This window comes from Podarcis cretensis (assembly GCF_951804945.1).
Source record: "Podarcis cretensis genome assembly, chromosome: 11".
Lineage (NCBI taxonomy): Eukaryota > Metazoa > Chordata > Lepidosauria > Squamata > Lacertidae > Podarcis > Podarcis cretensis.
In genome coordinates, this window is record NC_137180.1 from 65,209,640 (window position 1) to 65,230,156 (window position 20,517).

General features: G+C 50.7%; 1 protein-coding gene across 1 annotated transcript in view; it reads left to right on the forward strand.

Annotated features, from left to right (window-relative positions):
• Positions 1 to 8,764: 8,764 nt before the first annotated feature.
• Positions 8,765 to 20,517, forward strand: part of IL11RA (interleukin 11 receptor subunit alpha) — a 155,651-nt gene continuing 143,898 nt past the window's right edge. Inside the window, exon 1 of the mRNA XM_079995024.1 lies at positions 8,765 to 8,887. The gene's annotated coding sequence lies outside the window, so the exon portion shown is untranslated. The remainder of the gene's footprint in view (positions 8,888 to 20,517) is intronic.

The following is a 20,517-nucleotide window of genomic DNA, read 5'->3' on the forward strand; positions in this document are numbered from 1 at the left end:
GCGGGGGAAGCCTGATAAGGGAAAACAAGAGTCACATGGATGGCTTTAAAAGAGGACTGCACAAAGGCAAGGAGGTTAAGGCAATTGGAGGCTACTAGCCATGACTGCTATGCAGATGCAGTAAATCAGGGGTCAGCAAACTTTTTCAGCAGGAGGCCAGTCCACTGTCCCTCAGACCTTGTGGGGGACCGGACTATTTTTTGGGGGGGGGGGAATGAATTCCTATGCCCCACAAACAACCCAGAGATGCATTTTAAATAAAAGCACACATTCTACTCATGTAAAAACACACTGATTCCCGGACTGTCTGCGGGCCAGATTCAGAAGGCGATTGGGCCGGATCCGGCCCCCGGCCTTAGTTTGCATACCCATGCAGTACAGTGGATGCTCGGGTTGCGAACGTGATCTGTGCATAGCTGTCAAGCGTCCCTTATTTGGAGGGACAGTCCTTTATCCCAGCGCCATGTCCCGCTGCTGTCCCTTATTGATGGATGTCCCTTAAATTTCCCGGGTTTCAAAGGAAGCAGCTCCCCTCCCTCCCTCCCTGCCAGCCAGGGAGGAGGGAGGCTCCAACTGTATTGCTTGGCTGTCCGGCCCGCCCCCCTCCGGCCTCCTCTCACCAGCCTCGGCCACCGGGAACCCCTCCCTGCCGGGACTGGTGGGAGCCTTGGGACCATCCGCCACCATCCTCCTCACGGCCACCGAACTGAGCGTCTCTGCCTGGGGCCTCCCCTCTGCCCGCCGCTGCTCCCACTAGGCTGTACTGCGGCTGTGCCACCGAAGGACCCGGATGAGATGGGCAGCCTGGCATGGTCTATGAATTGATGAGGAGCCTTGAGAGGAGAGTGAGGACAACCATAGAGAAAGCAGTTCAGAGAGAGGAGGAAGAGGACGAGGCGGAGGCGTGGGCAGGTGTTCCAAGGGCTACAAGGGAAGGACCGCAAGCGCTTCTCCCATAGATTTGTAGTAGTAGATTAGCATAGATGGTCTGATCTGCGGGTTTACTTCGGGTGCTATTTCCCCCCCCTCCTCCAGCCCCACCTGATGGAACTGAGAGCTGCAGATGGAGCATGAGAGAAAAGATACAGAACTGCAGCAGCATCTTCGTAGCTTGGACTTTGTTTTGCGTGAAAAGTGGTTGCTGCTTGTAGTTATTTAATTGCAGTGTTTCACTGGCTGGTGTCTTGAGCAGCAACCTCTGGAAACGAAAGGATAAAAACTGGCGCTGCTCTCCAAAATTGTCTGGTCCCTTTTAACTGGTTGACTAAAATCCCTTATTTTGGCTGCTGGTCCCTTATTTTCAAGGCTGCTGGTCCCTTATTTTCAAATCTGTAAGTTGACAGCTATGGATCTGTGCTGGAGGCACATTCGCAACCTGCAGCGTTTGCAACCCGCAGACCATGTCTGCACACACGTGGGTTGCAATTCGGTGCTTCTGCACATGCGCAAAGCACAATTTAGCACTTCTGTGCATGCACCAGCGAAGAAACCTGGAAGTAACCTGTTCTGGTACTTCTGGGTTTTGGCGCATCTGTAACCCGAAAACGTGTAACCTGAAGCATCTGTAACCTGTGATATGACTGTAAATGCTTCTGAATCTCAGTTGCTGGAAACCACAGGAGTTGAGTCCTGCTTGCGGGTTGCCCATAATGGGCATCCAATTGGCCCCTGTGAGAACAGGATGCTGGACTAAATGGGCCATTGGCCTGATCCAGCAGGCTCTTATTCATATTTCACCAAGAGCAGCAAGAATCCTGGGAACTGTAGTTTGCCCCTTACAGAGATGCAGTTCCCAGCATCCTTGATCAACTGCTTTCCAAGATTCCTGGGGGAGATATAGATTATATATCCGCATTCCTTGGCCCTGATCCAACTAGAGTTAAAGATGCCTAAGTCCAGTGCTTTTTTTCTGGGGTGATGCAGGGGTACGCATACCCCTAAACATTTTGTGAGTCTAAATTTGGCTTCATTGAGGGTCAGTATTTCGATATAAGTAGCAAAATGAGAGTACCCCATAACATTTATTTATTTTTTAGAAAAAAGCACTGCCTATGTCCCACTGACAGTGAGAGATTTTACTTTCTTGGGCTCCAGGATCACTGCAGATGGTGACAGCAATCACAAAATTAAAAGACGCCTGCTTCTTGGGAGAAAAGCAATGAGAAACCTAGACAGCATCTTAAAAAGTAGAGACACCACCTTGCCAACAAAGGCCCGTATAGTTAAAGCTATGGTTTTCCCAGTAGTGATGTATGTGACGCGGCAGCGAAAAAAGCCAATGCAATTCTGGGCTGCATCAATAGGAGTATAGCATCTAGATCAAGGGAAGTAATAGTGCCACTGTATTCTGCTCTGGTCAGACCTCACCCGGAGTACTGTGTCCAGTTCTGGGCACCACAGTTCAAGAAGGACACGGACAAACTGGAATGTGTCCAGAGGAGGGCAACCAAAATGGTCAAAGGCCTGGAAACGATGCCTTATGAGGAACGGCTAAGGGAGCTGGGCATGTTTAGCCTGGAGAAGAGGAGGTTAAGGGGGGATATGATAGCCATGTTCCAATATATAAAAGGATGTCACATAGAGGAGGGAGAAAGGTTGTTTTCTGCTGCTCCAGAGAAGCGGACACGGAGCAATGGCTCCAAACTACAAGAAAGAAGATTCCACCTAAACATTAGGAAGAACTTCCTGACAGTAAGAGGTGTTCGACAGTGGAATTGGCTGCCAAGGAGTGTGGTGGAGTCTCCTTCTTTGGAGGTCTTTAAGCAGAGGCTTGACAACCATATGTCAGGAGTGCTCTGATGGTGTTTCCTGCATGGCAGGGGGTTGGACTCGATGGCCCTCGTGGTCTCTTCCAACTTTATGATTCTATGATTCTAAGTGAGAGCTGGACCATAAAGAAGGCTGATCGCCAAAGAAAGGATGCTTTTGAATTCTGGTGCTGGAGGAGACTCTTGAGAGTCCCATGGGCTGCAAGAAGAACAAACCTATCCATTCTGAAGGAAATCAGCCCTGAGTGCTCCCTGGAAGGACAGATCCTGAAGCTGAGGCTCCAAGACTTTGGCCACCTCATGAGAAGAGAAGACTCCCTGGAAAAGACCCTGATGCTGGGAAAGATGGAGGGTGCAAGGAGAAGGGGACAACAGAGGACGAGATGGTTGGACAGTGTTCTCAAAGCTACCAGCATGAGTTTGACCAAACTGTGGGAGGCAGCGGAAGACAGGAGTGCCTGGCGTGCTCTGGTCCAGGGGGTCACGAAGAGGCGGACACCGCTAAATGACTAAACTACAACAACATCCGCATTCCTTGGCCCTGATCCAACTTGACTTAAAGATGCCTAAGTCCAGTGATTTATTTCTGGGGGGGACACAGGGGTATGCATACCCCTAAACATTTTGTGAATCTAAGTTCGGCTTCATGGAGAGTCAGTATTTCAATATAAGTAGCAAAATGAGAGAACCCCTATTTATTTATTTATTTTAGAAAAAAGCACTCCCTATGTCCCACTGAAATCAATGGAACTGATTGAGTAAGTTACATTTTGATTTGTTGCATTAATTTCGATGAGACCACGTTTGGCTGGCTTGAAGCCAAAAAGATTTACTGAGGCATGAGCTTTCAAGGCAGATGGGAGAGAATCTCTTCTGGGTACTCTGCAAGAACTTTGGACCATCTTTCCCCAGACAAGCGGCAACTTATCCAGAGGGCCCTCTCTGCTCTCCCCCTTCACAGAATGATGGTCAGAATCTCTCTCTGTCGCCCCTTTCCTGACTCTCTAGGACAAGCCTAACGCTGATGATTTTATAAAGGGTGGAAAAGCAAGATTTATGGCTGTACAGAGACACATGGTGCAGAGAGAAATGGCAGCATATTTTACTGTCTTGTTTATGACTCTTTAAATCAGAAACTAAAACGGAAGTCTCAGGCTGCAAAGCTTATCCTATTGCATAATATTTGTCATTGTGAGTTTGACCATGTTGGCGCCTTCGTTTGTAAGATTTGGCCTCTGAGTTCCAGATGCCCAGGATCACAAATGCAGAGGTTGCTGTCGTGCTTCAGCCTGCTTGCAGGTTTCCCACAATGGGCACCTGGTTGGCCACTGCAAGGAAGAGACCGCAAGGCTAGATGGGACCCTTTTTGGCCAGATCCAGGGCTGCCCATGTGACGTTAACATATGAGAGTGCTGGAGGTGAAATAGTTAAACAGGTTACCCTATCAGAACCCAGGGGGTGGAGTCAGAGGGACTATAAAACCAGCTCTGGGAGGGGCAGAGTGGGGAGATCGTTGGGAGTTGGGTGGTTGGTTGGCATGGGAGTGAATTGGGATAGAGTCTGGGGTAGGGTGAGTTAGGTAAAGGTAAAGGTAAAGGGACCCCTGACCATTAGGTCCAGTCATGGCCGACTCTGGGGTTGCGGCACTCATCTTGCTTTACTGGCCGAGGGAGCCGGCGTACAGCTTCTGGGTCATGTGGCCAGCATTACTAAGCCTCTTCTGGCGAACCAGAGCAGCGCACGGAAACGCCGTTTACCTTCCTGTCGGAGTGGTACCTATTTATCTACTTGCACTTTTTGGTGTGCTTTCAAACTGCTAGGTTGGCAGGAGCAGGGACCGAGCAACGGAAGCAGCGGGGATTCAAACCGCTGACCTTCCGATCGGCAAGTCCTAGGCTCTGTGGTTTAACCCAAACCACCACCCACATCCCTGGTTGAGTTAGTGTAGTGAAATAAGTTGAGTCAGAAACAGCTAGGAAGACAAGTAAATATCTGAGAGGTGGTTTAGTGAGTGAGAGCAGGTAGCGGAAGTTATAGGTCTGGATAGGCACCCCATGGTTGTAATGGACCGATACCGTTTATGAAACCACATGCTTGTTAAACTGCAATAAATAAACTGGACTCAGTATTGTACCAGGTAGGGCCTGGGTGGCGGCAGCGAGAAATCAAGTGGTGGCACAGGGATCAATAGATGGTGAAACGTCCGGGGACCCTGCCCATCCCCAAAAAGTTTTTTATTTGAGTTTCTACTGAAATGAGGCTGCATTTTAATGTTGTACTTTAATCTTGTTTTTAAGTTGTATTTTAATAAATTGTTTTTATACCTGGTGTTAGCAGCCCTGAGCCCGGTCTTGGCTGGGGAGGGCAGGGTATAAATTAAATTGATGATGATGATGATGATGATGATGATTCTCATTTTGGGGACAGAACAAAAGAATGTAAATGTTCCTTGATTGCTGGGGATCTCTCTCCTGCCATTGGAATGTGATACCCATTTGAGCTGGGAAGACAAAACTCTCCTGTTTGCTTTCCTCACAAAAGGTTGCCAGGTCAATCTCCAACATCCCTGTATGAGGCACCTTCCTATGTTCTTATTGTTGATCTTTGTGAAGCCTTTTTTCAGGTTGTAATAAAAAGTCCTGGCTGCTGGATCCGGCTCAAGGGGCCCACCTAGTCCAGTGTTTTTGCTCTTGCCGTGGCCAACCAGTTGTGTCTGGGACGCCTGCAGGCAGGAGGCTGCTGGCACCCTTTTCATTCCCCCGCCCCATGGAAAATCCAGCAAGGATAATTGATATTTCCACAGACACGGGAAAGTGGGGCTATTTATAGCTTTGAAAAATCTGAAAATACCAACATGTCAAGTTCCGGAAATTAGAAAAGTGATTCAAAATTAAAAATACCATTTGCAACCCAATGACCCACCCTGGTGTGTGGATGGCCAAGCCCTTCTCAGCTTTTGCTTCCTCCCTTGACTCCAGAAGTCTCATTAATTGAAGAACAGAAGGAGATCCCGGTGTATGCAGCCAATGGCTCACCTATTCCAGCATCCTGTTTCCACAGGGGCCAGCCAGATGCCCCAAGGGGAAACCCACAATCAGGATTCGAACACAGGAGCAGCTCTCCCCTCCTGCAGTCTCCAGCAACTGGTCTTCCAAAACATTTCTGCCTCCAGCTGTGAAGGCCAAACATAACCATCATGGCCAGGAGTCATGGACAGCTCACCCCTCCATGAATTTGTCCAATTCCTTGCAAATAATACATTTTAAGTGTGTTGTAAAGTGCATTATACAAATGTGACACTAGATGGCAATGGTGAGCTAAGGCAAATTCAATATATTTTTCAAAAACCTTTTAAAAAGAACATTTTCACAATGTTATTTATACATGTCTAGATTCCACCCTAGCGCTGTGAGAAAGGGAGAAAAGCTGTTCTCTATTTGTTTTCTCCATGCCATGATTTAAGTCAGACTTCCCCAACCTGGTGCCCTCGGGATAATAATAATAATAATAATAATAATAACAACAACAACAACAACAACAACAATAATAATTTTTTATTTATACCCTGCCCTTCCCAGTTCAAAAACCAGGCTCAGGGGGGTTAACAACAAATTTAAAACACTTAAAAACACTTCATTATAAAAACAGCATAAAATATGGTATAAAACTGAATTGGTCCTACTTGGGCCAGCGAGGAGGCCAGGAGAGAATTAGCTGTGGGGTCTCAGAGCGGGTGATCTTCATAAAAGGGGAGGGGGAGGGAAGGGAAGGGAAATAGAAGATCAGGCTGAATTCAAATTAAAGGCCAGGTGGAATAGGTCTGTCTTACAGGCCTGACGGAAAGAGGTTAAATCCTGCAGGGCCCTGGTCTCCTGGGACAGAGCATTCCATCAGGTCAGAGCCATCACTGAGAAGGCCCTGGCCCTAATCTGACTTCCTTAGGGCCCGGGACCTCTAAACTATGGTTATTCATGGACCTAAAGGTCCTCTGCGGGGCAGACCAGGAGAGGCGGTCCCGTAGATACGAGGGCCCTAAGCCACAGAGGGCTTTAAAGGTCAAGACCAGTACCTTGAACCTGACCCTATACTCCACCAGGAGCCAGTGCAACTGGTAAAGCACTGGGTGAATATGTTCCCATGGCAAGGACCCCATGAGGAGCCTTGCTGCAGCCTTCTGCACCCGCTGGAGTTTGTGAGACAGTTTCAAGGGCAGCTCCGCGTAGAGCGAATTACAGTAGTCAAGCCTGGAGGTGACAGTCGCATGGATCACTGTGGCCAGGTCGGGGATGCGCTGGACTACAACTCCCACCAGTCCCCAGCTACCACAGTGGCTTGATGGGAACTGTAGTCCAAAATATAGATAGCACCTGGCTGGGGAAGAAGGCTGACCTGCCTGTATCATTCCTTTCCCAGTGGATTTAAGGATTGTAGCCTGACTCAGGTTGAAGGTTGTCAACGGTTGTCCTCATTTTGGGGTCTCTTCAATGAAGACAAAGTGAGAGGCTTCGATTTCCAGGTATGTTACCTTACAATTAGATCAAATTTGGGGAGATGGGGCTGCTTGCTCCACTGATTCTAATGTCTGCTAATAAACCAAGAGAAGAGAAAGTAATCAGGGATGTTCTCCTGCTCAATCCCATTGGAAGAGAAGAAGGACTGGCAAGGAAAGCCCAGGATCGCTTCAGAGAGCTGGGCCATTGTGCAGCGGGTTTGTGCAGGAGAAGAGCCCACTGGGTTAGCCCCTTCACGCCTGTGGAAACTCGTCTCAGGCATAGCTGTCAACCGTCCCTTATTTGGCGGGAAACTCCCTTTATCCCAGCGCCGTTTCCCGCTGCTGTCCCGTATTGATGATGTCCCTTAAATTTCCCAGGTTTCATGCTCGCCTGGCTCTGGAGGGAAGCAGCGGCTCGGGGTCCTCCACCTCGTGCGCGTGTGCACACGAGCTGCCGTGTCTCCGTCTCTCCCTTTCCCCCCTCAGGGGCGCGTCGTGAGAAGATGGGTGGCGGTGGGTGGGCAGACAGCCCCTCTCTTGCGAGACTTCCACCGCGCTGCCAGGGGAAGCCGGAGGCGGCGGCAGCGGGTGAGGAGGTGGCCTACGCGAGGAGGAAGAGGAGGGGATGGGGAGGGACGCAAAAGGGGGGCACTTCAGCGGCCGCAGTTGCCACCGCCTCATGCTGGGCTGGCAGGCGGCGTGGGCGAGAGTCTCCCTCCCTCCCTCTTTCTTGGGTGGGGAAGGGCCGTTGGAACTCCTCGCGCCAGGACGACAGCAGCCCCAACGTGCTGCTTAGCATCCCCTCCAACCAGTGCAGCATCTTAATGTAGTGATTTCCCCCTCTGCACCCCTTTCATAACTCTATTTTTATAAATCATTTGTCCATCCATAGTTCAAATTTTTACTACAAGTCTTCTGTCAATCCTACCAATGTATGTAAATCTTTACAATAGCTTTTCAACTAAATTATAAATTTCCCCCATTCTTTATGAAAGAGGTCCTCTTCCTGGTTTCTAATTCTGCCTGTAAGCTTTGCCATCTCGACGTCGTTCATCAGTTTTGTCGTTCATCAGTTTTGTCTGCCACTTTTCTTTGGTCGGAGCTGTAGACCCTTAGGATCATCTAGTCCAACCCCCTGCAAAACACAGTCAGTGGCAGCAAAAGCAGCATGGCTCCATCAGTGCCGGATTTCTGTATAAGCTGAGCAAAATCCCTTATTTGGTTCCTTGTTTTCAAATCTGTAAGTTGACAGCTATAGTCTCGGGGCGCAGGTCAGGAGAAGGCGCCCAGTCACGCGTCCGGGCTCCCCTCTAGCCAGCCAGCCAGCCAGCCAGTTGGGTAGGCAGTGCAGCGCTGCGCCGCGAGGCGCGCCCGGAGAGCAGCCGCCGCTCGCCCCGCGGAGTCTGGCCGTCCCTCCTCCGCCAGACACGCCGCCTTCGCCCGCCCGGATTGGCCGCGCCGGCGGCGGCAGCGCGGGGCGGGACGGCGCGGGCGAGCGAGCGAGCCAGCCGGAGGCAGCCGAGCCGAGACACCGGCACCCTCCGCCGGCCGGCCGGAGGCAGCAGAGCGCGGGCAGCCGCGGCCAACATGCGCGCCTAGCAGCCCCGGGACCGCGCAGGAGGACGAGGTAAGGCCCGCGCCGACGGGAACGGGATGGGCGCACGGGAGGGAAGCACCAACCTCTCCAAGCGCGCGTCGCATTCCCCGGCTGCGCTTTCTCCTCCCAGCCAGCCAGCCAGCCAGCCATCCTTCCTTCCGCCCCCCATTGCCAAGGAAAAGCCCCCACTACATCCTAAGAGAGGCCCCCACTCTGAAAGTTATGTCCAAACGCTGCCCCCACCCCCGGTCCGGAGGCACAGACATTGCGAGCCGCCCCCTCCGGGGGGAAAATAACAACTTTCCACTGCTTATTTACTGCCGCGTGTCCGCGCCAAAAGACGGGCTGATATCCTCCCAGAGACGCAGGACTTTTCAAGCCAGCCCCCGTCCGTCCCGAAGAGAGATGCCCCCTCCCGTAGCGTGCTCCTTTCCACCTCTCCCGACCCATAAAGAGCAAGGCAGACGCCTCTCCCCGTGGAAAAGGCATTTCTCCTCCCCCAAGCAACTTAGCCTTTTATCTTGGACTTTTGTGGCCTGGAATGGAGTTTTCGGGTGATGGGAATCCCAAGGTGGCTGGACTTTCCGCCGTCCTGGCCAACCAGACGCAGAGGAGAGGGCCAGCTTCTTGCCTGGCAGGACGTGTAAACAGCTCTGCAGAAGCCGCAGCGTGGCGGGGGGGGGAAGACTCTCTCTCTCCCCCTCTCTCCTGCCCCCCCTCCCTGGGAGTCCCTGCTCTGCACCCCGGAAAGGCCTTGGGGGTCTCTCCTGCCTGCCCTCTCCAACCTCCCTGGCAGCCGTCCTTGGAGACTAAACAGCCACTTTCTCCCCCATCTCTCCCCCCCCAATCTCCCGCTCAGCAGCTGCAGCTGCCAACCCAACTTTTATTACTAGAGAGAAATAGGCAGCTCACTGCCCGTAAAATGCCAGGCAGGAGGAAGGGAGGGGGCGGGGGAGAGACGCAGAGGGAAGGGGGGAGCCTTTTTGCCAGCCAGCCAACTCTCTGGGTCCCTGGTGCGACTGTCAGAAGGAGGGCGGGGGGAGCAACTGAGCACTAACAACAAAAACACCGCTTAGCACACAGTCCATGTCCTCCCCGCCATTCTGGAATTGGGAAATGCTTCGCCTTTTATTTATTGTGATGGGAACTGCAGAGGAAAAGGTAAACTCTGTGGACACAGTTGTTTAGAGATCTGCTGCTTTCCTTCCTTCGCTCAAGTACACAAACACTCGTAAATCTCTCCCAGAGGCTTCCAGGCCTGTGACTACTGGTGCACACACGCGTGCAAATCGTTCTCCGTGCACGCCTGGAGTCATGGCTGCCGCAGGGACACGGCGTGGCCCCGATCTCGAGGCGGCTGCTTGCTTTGGAGGAAGGCTCAAGAGTAGATCAATAGGTTGTCTTTCGGTGACAGGCGTCTTTGAGTGTCCGCTGCCGGACCCACCACTCACTTCTGGAGAAGATCTGGGAGGGGGCGAGAGTTTTCTGGACCGTTCTTAGCAATTCCAGAGAGGGCACACTGCAGGGTTGGGCTGGCAAAGAGGGTCTTTATAATGGACCCTGTGGTTTTTGTGCTAACAGGCCACGCGGCAGCTAAAAAAGCCAATGCAATTCTGGGCTGCATCAATAGGAGTATAGCATCTAGATCAAGGGAAGTAATAGTGCCACTGTATTCTGCTCTGGTCAGACCTCACCTGGAGTACTGTGTCCAGTTCTGGGCACCACAGTTCAAGAAGGACACTGACAAACTGGAACGTGTCCAGAGGAGGGCAACCAAAATGGTCAAAGGCCTGGAAACGATGCCTTATGAGGAACGGCTAAGGGAGCTGGGCATGTTTAGCCTGGAGAAGAGGAGGTTAAGGGGTGATATGATAGCCATGTTCCAATATATAAAAGGATGTCACATAGAGGAGGGAGAAAGGTTGTTTTCTGCTGCTCCAGAGAAGCGGAAACGGAGCAATGGTTCCAAACTACAAGAAAGAAGATTCCACCTAAACATTAGGAAGAACTTCCTGACAGTAAGAGCTGTTCAACAGTGGAATTTGCTGCCAAGGAGTGTGGTGGAGTCTCCTTCTTTGGAGGTCTTTAAGCAGAGGCTTGACAGCCATATGTCAGGAGTGCTCTGATGGTGTTTCCTGCTTGGCAGGGGGTTGGACTCGATGGCCCTTGTGGTCTCTTCCAACTCTATGATTCTATGATTCTATGATTCTATGATTCTATGGCTGGAGTCTTGACCTAGGGAGTGTGTGTGTGGTCCAACCTTTGTGGACTTTATGCCTTGACCAAGAGCCACAAGGTGTTCATTTGAATGTCAATTCCAGGGCCAAAGAAACTCAGGTTCAGGAGCCAAATGCAGGCCCCAGGGGTCTCTGTCTGGCCCTTGGGAGTTTCCTCCAGCCCACCCCCCCCCCCACCATCCTGAGCCACATCCCTCCCCAGGCCTGATCTGCTTATTTCAGCCTGTGTCTTTTATCTCCAAAATGGGAAGGTTTATGATCTCATATTCTGCAAGAGTTTTGGGGAAATTGAGTAATGATAATATTTATCATTTATTTGCTTATTTATTACCTGTTTCACAAAATAAGTGTACACCGCTTGATTGTACAAAAGCAACAACCTCATAAAGAGGTGTAAAGGTAAACGTACCACTGACCGTTAGGTCCAGTCGCGGACGACTCTGGGGTTGCACACTTATCTCGCTCTATAGGCCAAGGGAGCCGGTGTTTGTCTGCAGACAGCTTCCGGATCATGTGGCCAACATGACTAAGCCTCTTCTGGTGAACCAGAGCAGCGCACGGAAATGCCGTTTACCTTCCCACCGGAGCGGTACCTATTTATCTACTTGCACTTTGACGTGCTTTCGAACTGCTAGGTGGGCAAGAACAGGGACCGAGCAACAGGAGCTCACCCCATGCGGGGATTCGAACCGCCGACCTTCTGATAGGCAAGCTCAAGAGGCTCAGAGGTTTAGACCACAGCGCCATCTGCGTTTTGTAAAGAGGTTTACAAAAAGATAAAAACATCAAGCAAAATTCATGGCAATGCTTAAAAACCTACAGAAAGCTAACATACCCAAGCAGATTAAACCTCGCACCAACTTCCTGAGCTTCTGGGTAAGCTTGTTGAAGCAAAAATGGTTTTAGTAGGCAGTGAAGGTGCCTGCTTGATATCAGTAGGCAGGGAGTTCCAAAGGGCAATAATCATGTGCCCAGGATTCACACCCACTGCTGTTTGGTGGGAGCAGAGCCTCTCTTTCTCTGTCTCTCTCCCAGAGACAACTGCTCTTGCTTAGACCTTGTTGATTTGTGGAGCCTGCCAGGGTTGCCTTTGGTCCTTTGCTCTGGTTGTGAACAAGGCAGCTCCTTCTGTGCCTCCGTATTTCCCCTCCTGGACTTTATTCTCTGATATCCTTGTAATGGAAAATCAGGCAAACTGACCTGCTCGGTTTTGTGGCCCCAGAACAAGGAATGTCAGTAGAGGAGGAGCAAATGCTGCAGAGGTCCTGGGAATGAATGAACCTCGCATAGTTAAACTATGGAACTCATTCCCGCAGGCAGGACTTTGGATTCCTTTAAAAGAGGATTAGACCAATCCATGGAAGAGAGAGCTGTTTTCTGAATGCTTCTGAATACAGTGGTACCTCAGGTTAAGTACTTAGTTCGTTCTGGAGGTCTGTTCTTAACCTTAAACTGTTCTTAACCTGAAGCACCACTTTAGCTAATGGGGCCTCCTGCTGCCGCCACGTCACTGCCGCACGATTTCTGTTCTCATCCTGAAGCAAAGTTCTTAACCCGAGGTACTATTTCTGGGTTAGCGGAGTCTGTAACCTGAAGCGTCTGTAACCTGAAGCATCTGTAACCCGAGGTACCACTGTACAGTCAAACCTCGGTTGTTGAACATAAACTGTTCCAGAAGCCCGTTCGGCTTCCGAAATATTTGACAACCAAGGCAGGGATTCCGATCGGTTGCAGGATCTTCTTGCACTCAAGCAGAAGCCAAGTCAGATATTCGGCTTCCGGAGCATTTACTTCTGGGTTTTCAGCATTCGTGAGCCACAACGTTCCAAAACGGAGGCGTTCAGGATCTGAGGTTTGACTGTACCAGTTGCTGGAAACCGAGGGCTCTTTCATTCATGCCCTCATTGCATCCCACAGGCATCTGGTCACGGAGGCGTTCAGGATCTGAGGTTTGACTGTACCAGTTGCTGGAAACCGAGGGCTCTTTCATTCATGCCCTCATTGCATCCCACAGGCATCTGGTCAGCCACTGCGAGAACAAGATGCTGGACTAAAGGAGCTGTTGGCCTGATCCTGCAGGCTCTTCTTACGTGCTTCTAAGACTTCCGAGGGAGGAGAATTCCTCCTCTTGTGTTGTGATTAAAGGCCTTTCCTCCTTGAAGGAGCCGTTCAAAGTGCTGAGGCCTTTTCTTCACATGAGCATCATGTATCACACACACACATCTGTGCACGCCTATTGGTCTTTGTGGATGCCTTGCCTTGCCAGGCTACAAGGATCTAGGCATCGCATGCACCTCTCCTCTCTTGATCCAACCCCTTTGCACTGCAGGAAATTTTGCTAGTTGTCTGAGCCATTAGATACGGAGCTCAGGAGGGGAGCATTTTCTTGCATGATGCTCCTTAAGCTTGTTGCGTGAGTCATCTGTGGCTATTCTGCTCCACAGCTCCCTCTCAGCATTGCACCTTGACTCTCTGCATGTGGTGTGGACAGAATGAAGTGTGGGCGTCTGGAACAGAGGGGGAAATTCATATCTGTAGGCTCAGGGGGGACGGGACACTCCAAGATAAGGGTCCTCAAACTATGGCCCATGGGCCAGATCTGGCCTGCCAGGGTCCTAAACCCGGCCCACCCAGCAGTTGCAGAACCCGCCGCTGTCTAACGGGTCTATGGCGAAAGGAAGTACGGCGTCCCATGCGTGAGCGCGACCTGTGCATCCGGCATCCATTGATGCCGCGAGTGGGTTGGTTGGTTGCGTGGAGGGGGGCAGTGCGCATGCAAGAGGAGGGATGATGCAATCCTGCGCATGTGCAGCAAGCGGGCTGGCGCTTTTGCGTTCTCTCTCTCTCTCTCTCTGGTCCGTGGCTGAGAGTTTCTTCGGCTGTGCAGCGCGAGGCGAGTAACTCTGGTGAGGCAGCCGTGGAGATGGGGGGAAGGTTGGCCACCCCCCGCTTTCCCTTTTCAGCCGTTACTCTGAGGCGGGACAGTGAAGTAGCCATTTCGTGGCTGGGGAGCCTCATTCCACTGCCCGGCAGATATCTCATTAGCCAAAAGTAGGCCCATACTTCTCATTGAAATACTTGTAAGTTTATGTTGATTAAAACCATTCTTCTTTTTAAATACAGTGGTACCTCCGTTGCGAGCGGGATCCGTTACGGAGGCCCGTTCACAACATGAAAAGCCCGCAACCTGAAGCGCCGTATCTGCGCAGGTGCGTGGAGCAACTTAGCACTTCTGCACATGTGCGAGTGGCGAAACCCGGAAGTATCCCTTTCCGGTACTTCCGGGTCACCGCGGGACACAACCTGAAAAAACATAACATGAAGCAAACGTAACATGAGGTATGACTGTATTGTATTGTTTTCCCTATTTTTTTGTGCACCACAAATGAAATATGTGCATTGTGCATAGGAATTTGTTCATATTTTTTTCAAACTATAGTCTGGCCTGCAACAGTGTCTGAGGGACAGTGAGCTGGCCCCCTGTTTAAAAAGTTTGAGGATCCCTGCTCCGAGAAGAAGGAGGCATTTGGTTTACTCCTTCGCAACTTGTGAAATTGGTTGTGTCTGCAAGGTGTGCTGGCCAATAGAACAGGCAGCTTTAGGATGGGATGAGTTTGCCGTGAAAGAGCCCTAGCAGCTGTTGCCAACCATGAAATCTCTCCCCTGGCCTCCAGGTGTTTTGGATCACAACTATTTAATAAGAAAATGCACAGCCAGAAGTATCAGGGTTGGGGGAGGAGATCATCAGGCATTCTGGAAAAAAAAGAGTGACGAACTGGACAGACAAAAAACCAATGACAAAAACAAAGCAAAATACAGACACATACATAGGAGCCTGAGATCCACAGAAGGTAGCCTTAAATCATATTCCCATTCTGGCTGGACCTTTCTAGCAAAGTGTCCTATGGTGTTGCCCAAAACCTGCTTATTTCTCTTCAGGATTTATTCTTAGGAAGTGGCGCTGTGGGTTAAAGCCTCAGCGCCTAGGGCTTGCCGATCGAAAGGTCGGCGGTTCGAATCCCTGCGGCGGGGTGCGCTCCCGCTGCTCGGTCCCAGCGCCTGCCAACCTAGCAGTTCGAAAGCACCTCCGGGTGCAAGTAGATAAATAGGGACCGCTTACCAGCGGGAAGGTAAACGGCGTTTCCGTGTGCGGCTCTGGCTCTGGCTCTGGCTCTGGCCAGAGCAGCGATGTCACGCTGGCCACGTGACCCGGAAGTGTCTCCGGACAGCGCTGGCCCCTGGCCTCTTGAGTGAGATGGGCGCACAACCCCAGAGTCTGTCAAGACTGGCCCGTACGGGCAGGGGTACCTTTACCTTTACCACTTTAGATTTTAATTTGTTCTATAGAGAAATGTTACTAATGGTAGTAACACATTAAGTTTACTCCAAGGTGGTTGTGAACTTTGCAACCACTTCAAGCCTCCTCCACACACACCCCCACCATTTTTCAGGGTAACAGATTAAAAAAAAGGTGTCTAGTTTTCGTTTGTTAAATAGTGGTGATATTTAACAGTATCACCAACCTAAGCGGGCCATGTAAACCTTAGGAAGAACTTGCTGAAGATAAGAGCTGTTTGGCTATAGAACGGACTCCTTGTGAAGGTGATGGACTCTCCTTCATGGGAGATTCTTGAGTAGTGGTTGAATGGTGGCAGGAAGCTGGTGAGTGTGTCTTGGGAGAAGGCGGGCTAGAGTCTGAGTCGGGAGAAGGGGCCAGAGGTCTGTGGGGACCTGTGCCAGGAGCTTCAGAGCTGTGCCAGCTTGGGAGGAGGCAGAACAGGCAAGTGACGTTCTTCTTCACCCTCTCCAGCACCCCTGTCTCCCAGAACCAAGAGAGAGCTGAAGAGGGAAGAGCAGAGGAAGCTTTCATGCAGGCAGGCGTAGTCTCTGGCTATGTGTGTCCAGACTGTCGGAGGAAGGTACATTAACTGGTGGAGGGGGAGTGGACCCCAGTTCCTGCAACTGCTCCATACAAAAAAAGGTTACAAAGCAATAAACAGTAAACAAAAAACACACAAAAAAATACAATAACCAAAATTTAACGTAAAAAGAAAAAAGAGGGGAAAAAATCCCTCTTTCTGATATCTTATTGCTCGTTAACTTATTTTCATGACTTCCTCACACCTCCCTTTTTTGTATTCCAGTTAATAGTTGGTTCAGCAAATCCATACCCTCTTTGTTTACTCTTAGTTCTTTATCTTCACGTATTATAACTTCAAATTTTCATTTAATATCAGTCCAATTTTACATATTCCTATCTTGCCTTATTGCTAAAACCACTTCATTTCATTCCAACATCATTAACATTCAATAATTTTACAGTGTTTCTGTAAATAATCTTTAAATTTCTTCGCTTCTCGGCCTTTTGGCTAAGATCAAGTGTAGTATCTCTAAGTGTTATCTTTGACCATAAGTCATTAATTGCATTCCTTTGGCTGAGAAGTGCCTTCAACAGATGCTCACCTGCCAGGGATGCTTTCGCTGTGATTCCTGAATCGCGCATGTGGGGTGGGCAACATGACTCGCAAGGGTCCCTTCTAACTCTGCAATTCTGTGATTTGATGGGACTTGGGAGAGGGGCCAGCAGGGAGGTCTGGCAGCAGCAGCAGGTGGCAAGAAAGGAAGAACTGGATTGAGGATGCAGAATCTGCCCCGGCGGACCTCCAGTGGGGTCGTTGCTCTGGAGATGACCCAGACGTGTGTGACACACACACCCCTTGGCGGTGACCCTGCGTTACACCCGCTCTTCCCACGCATGGGAAAGTCCAGGGTCGGGGTTGGGAAGAAGGGATGGCGACGCATGTCGGTTAAGCAACTTTCTCTTTGCTGTAATAAAATCTTCTCGCTGTGGCAGCTGGAATAGGGGGGGCAGCGGGGAGGGAGAGACCGAGGCCTTGGCTTCCTTGCCCTCTCTTATGAAGCATGAATGAATCAATGAATGAATGGGAGAGCGAGCCGGTGACTCAGCCCGCCACACGTCCCCTCCGAGGCCGGAGAATATTGGAAGCCGCCCAAGTTTCCTCTCCCGTCGCCCTCGCCTTATCGGAAGCCTGGCCGCCTTGATTTACAGCTGATCTGCCCGCCTTCCCAGCTCCTTGCCCTTCAAGTGCCCCTGGGGGCATGTGGCAGCAAAGCAGTGCCCAAGGCGGTTCTTGCCAGGGAAAGGAGACAGAGCAGGAGAGGGGCTGTTGAGGGATATGACTGCTCAGATGGCTGTGCTTTGACTGTATGGGCAGAGGAAGCGATGCTTCTGAATATCCTTTGCTGGGAAATATAGGAGGGGAGAGTTGCTCTTGCGCTGGGATCCTGATTGCTGGTTTCCCACTGGCGTATCTGAGAGTCCACTGTGAGAACAGGGTGCTGGACCAGATGGGCCATTGGCCTCATTCAGCAGGCTCTGCTTATGAGCCCCAGACACTTCCAGTGGCAGCAGGAGGAAGCGTGTGATCCTGAGCGTGTGAACTTTGGGGCTCCACCCTGTTGGAGCATATTTCCTCAGGGGTCAGCAAACTTTGTCAGCAGGGGGCCGGTCCACTGTCCCTTGGGGGGCCGCACTATATTTTGCAAAAAAATATATGAACGAATTCCTATGCCCCACAAATAACCCAGAGATGCATTTTAAATAAAAGGACACATTCTACTCATGTAAAAACACACGGATTCCTGGAGCATCCACAGGCCGGATTTAGAAGGTGATGGGGCCGGATCCAGTCCCTGGGCCTTAGTTTGCCTACCCATGCCCTAGGACAGCCTTTCTCAACCTGCGGGTCCCCAGACGTTGTTGGACTACAACTCCCATCACCCCTAGCTAGCAAGGCCAGAGCTCAGGGGTGATGGGAGTTGTAGTCCAACAACATCTGGGGACCCACAGGTTGAGAACCGCTGCTCTAGGGGATAATGTGGTGGAATTGTGTGAGGCAGCGTTGTGCAGTGGTCAGAGCAAGACTGCAGAGTTATGGGTTCGAATGTGCACTCAGCCGTGCAGCTCAGTGCGTAACCTTGAGCCAGTCAGTGTCCCTCAGCCTGGTTATTTTTATTCATTTTATTCATTGAATTTGTATACAGTACCACCCTTCATCCGTAGATCTCAGGGTGGTTCACAACATAAAAATACAATATAAAAATGCAACATAATGAAAACAACAACAAACAATAGACCCACCTCCCACAGTCACCTGATCTATTGCACGGGGTTGTTGTGATGATGAAATGTGGATGGAGGAGAACCACACATCCCATCTTGGGGACCTTAAAAGAAAAGCAGAGTATAGATGCAGTAAAACAAATCCTGCCACCCCCTTTTTCCAAGATAAGACCTTCTTTGCCTTGGCTCTGGTTGACTGCAAGAAAGAATGAAGACGATTCATCTGTAGGTGGCTCCATTAAGTGAGCCCAACCGCAACATAGCACTTCTGAATTTCAGGATGCTTTTGGATTGTGTCTCCCCTCACCACAAGCTTGTCAGGTAAAGAAATAAAGGTGCCGGGCTGGGGTGGGGGAAGCCCGAGCTTCCCCCAACCCTAGCCCCCAGAACAGGCTTGCAGAGAGCCGCGCGAAGCCCGAAACCTGGGGGGCGCTGAGCTCAGCGCTCCCCAGGCTTCTGGGTGCAGGCAGCTCTCCGCAAGAGGTGGGAGAGCTGCGTGAAGTTGCGCAGCTCTCCCACGGCTTGCAGATGGCTTCAGCGAAAGCCTGCATTCGCCCCATAGGACGCACACATATTTCCCCTTCATTTTGGAGGGGGAAAAGTGCGTCCTATAGGGCAAAAAATACGGTACTACAAGAAAATGCAACCTCACAGATGCAGCTGGGATCTCCAGCTGAGTTGGCAGGGGCGGGGTGGTTGTGGCTGGCAATCCTTTTCTTACTACAGATCATGAGGCGATTGATCTGTGTGATTAATTTTCCCCATGCTCCATCTCAGTCACTGCAGATTTCTGCAGGCTATTCCTGACTCGCTCATTCGCTTGCCAGCAAAGTCAGAACCCTCTCCTGGAGACTCACCAAAGCCTGAGCATATGAGAGCATGCATGATGCCATGTGGCCTAGTGGTTAGTGCCCAACTTGGACCAGGGAGGCCTGGGTGCAAAGCTCTGCTTGGCCATGTGGCTCACTGGGTGATTGGCAGTCAACTGCTATCCCTTAGCTAAACCTATCTCACACTTTGAGGGATGACGGGTGGGGCGCACCTATTTATTTGCTTGTTTATTTGCTTAATCAAATTTGTATACCACTTGATTGTAGGGAACCCCCCCCCCTCAAAGCAGTTCGCAAAAAGATAAAATGCTAAAATTATCACTAAGAATTTACAACCCTGTTGTAAAACATGCAGAAATTTAAAACCGGAATTAATCAAATTAAATTTGTTTAAATAAATAAAATGGTATTTGTTTGTTTTTTTGTTGCATTTATAACCTGCCTCTCCCCACCCCCCACCCCAAGGAGCTCAAGGCAACATACACAGTTCTCCCCTGCCTCATTTGATCTCCACAACAACCCTGTGAGGTGTTGCAGGAATTTATGTATAGGTTGGGGGGGTTGTCCCTCCAGCAGATATCATGCACATGCAGCCCACTACCAAAATCAGCACAATCACTTTTGTGACTTTTGTGATTTGTCCCCACAAAACACTTCATCACAGTTTCTTCCTATCTATTCAAAGGGCCTTTGCTGCACGATACCAAATGTAAGAATTCACTGATAAATGTGTCTATGTACTGGCTCACTGGAGAAACTTCAGAAATTCATCTAGACCTGTGAGCTCAGCTCCTCAGCAGCCCCTCTGCCTGAGTGATAACCCCTGGCATCCTGATACCTGAGTGCCAGACAGGTAGCCATTCCAGAAATAACAAACCCAGATGGAGACAAAAGGGTGCGATGAACTTGGCTGGGAAACAGGGAAATGTAAATATCTCTTTTGTTCCACTTGATGGTTGTTTGGTGGAGGGCAAGGGGAACCATGGGGCAGGGTCCAGGATGCTCAGATTCCTGCCCCCAGACCTCCCCCTTTAAACATGACGTAAGAGTGATGTAATTAGGGGGGAGGGTGTAACATGGGGATTAGGTAAAGGTAAAGGTACCCCTGCCCGTACGGGCCAGTCTTGACAGACTCTGGGGTTGTGCGCCCATCTCACTTAAGAGGCCAGGGGCCAGCGCTGTCCGGAGACACTTCCGGGTCACGTGGCCAGCGTGACATCGCTGCTCTGGCCAGAGCCAGAGCCAGAGCCGCACACGGAAACGCCGTTTACCTTCCCGCTGGTAAGCGGTCCCTATTTATCTACTTGCACCTGGAGGTGCTTTCGAACTGCTAGGTTGGCAGGCGCTGGGACCAAGCAGCGGGAGCGCACCCCGCCGCAGGGATTCGAACCGCCGACCTTTCGATCGGCAAGCCCTAGGCGCTGAGGCTTTAACCCACAGCACCACCTG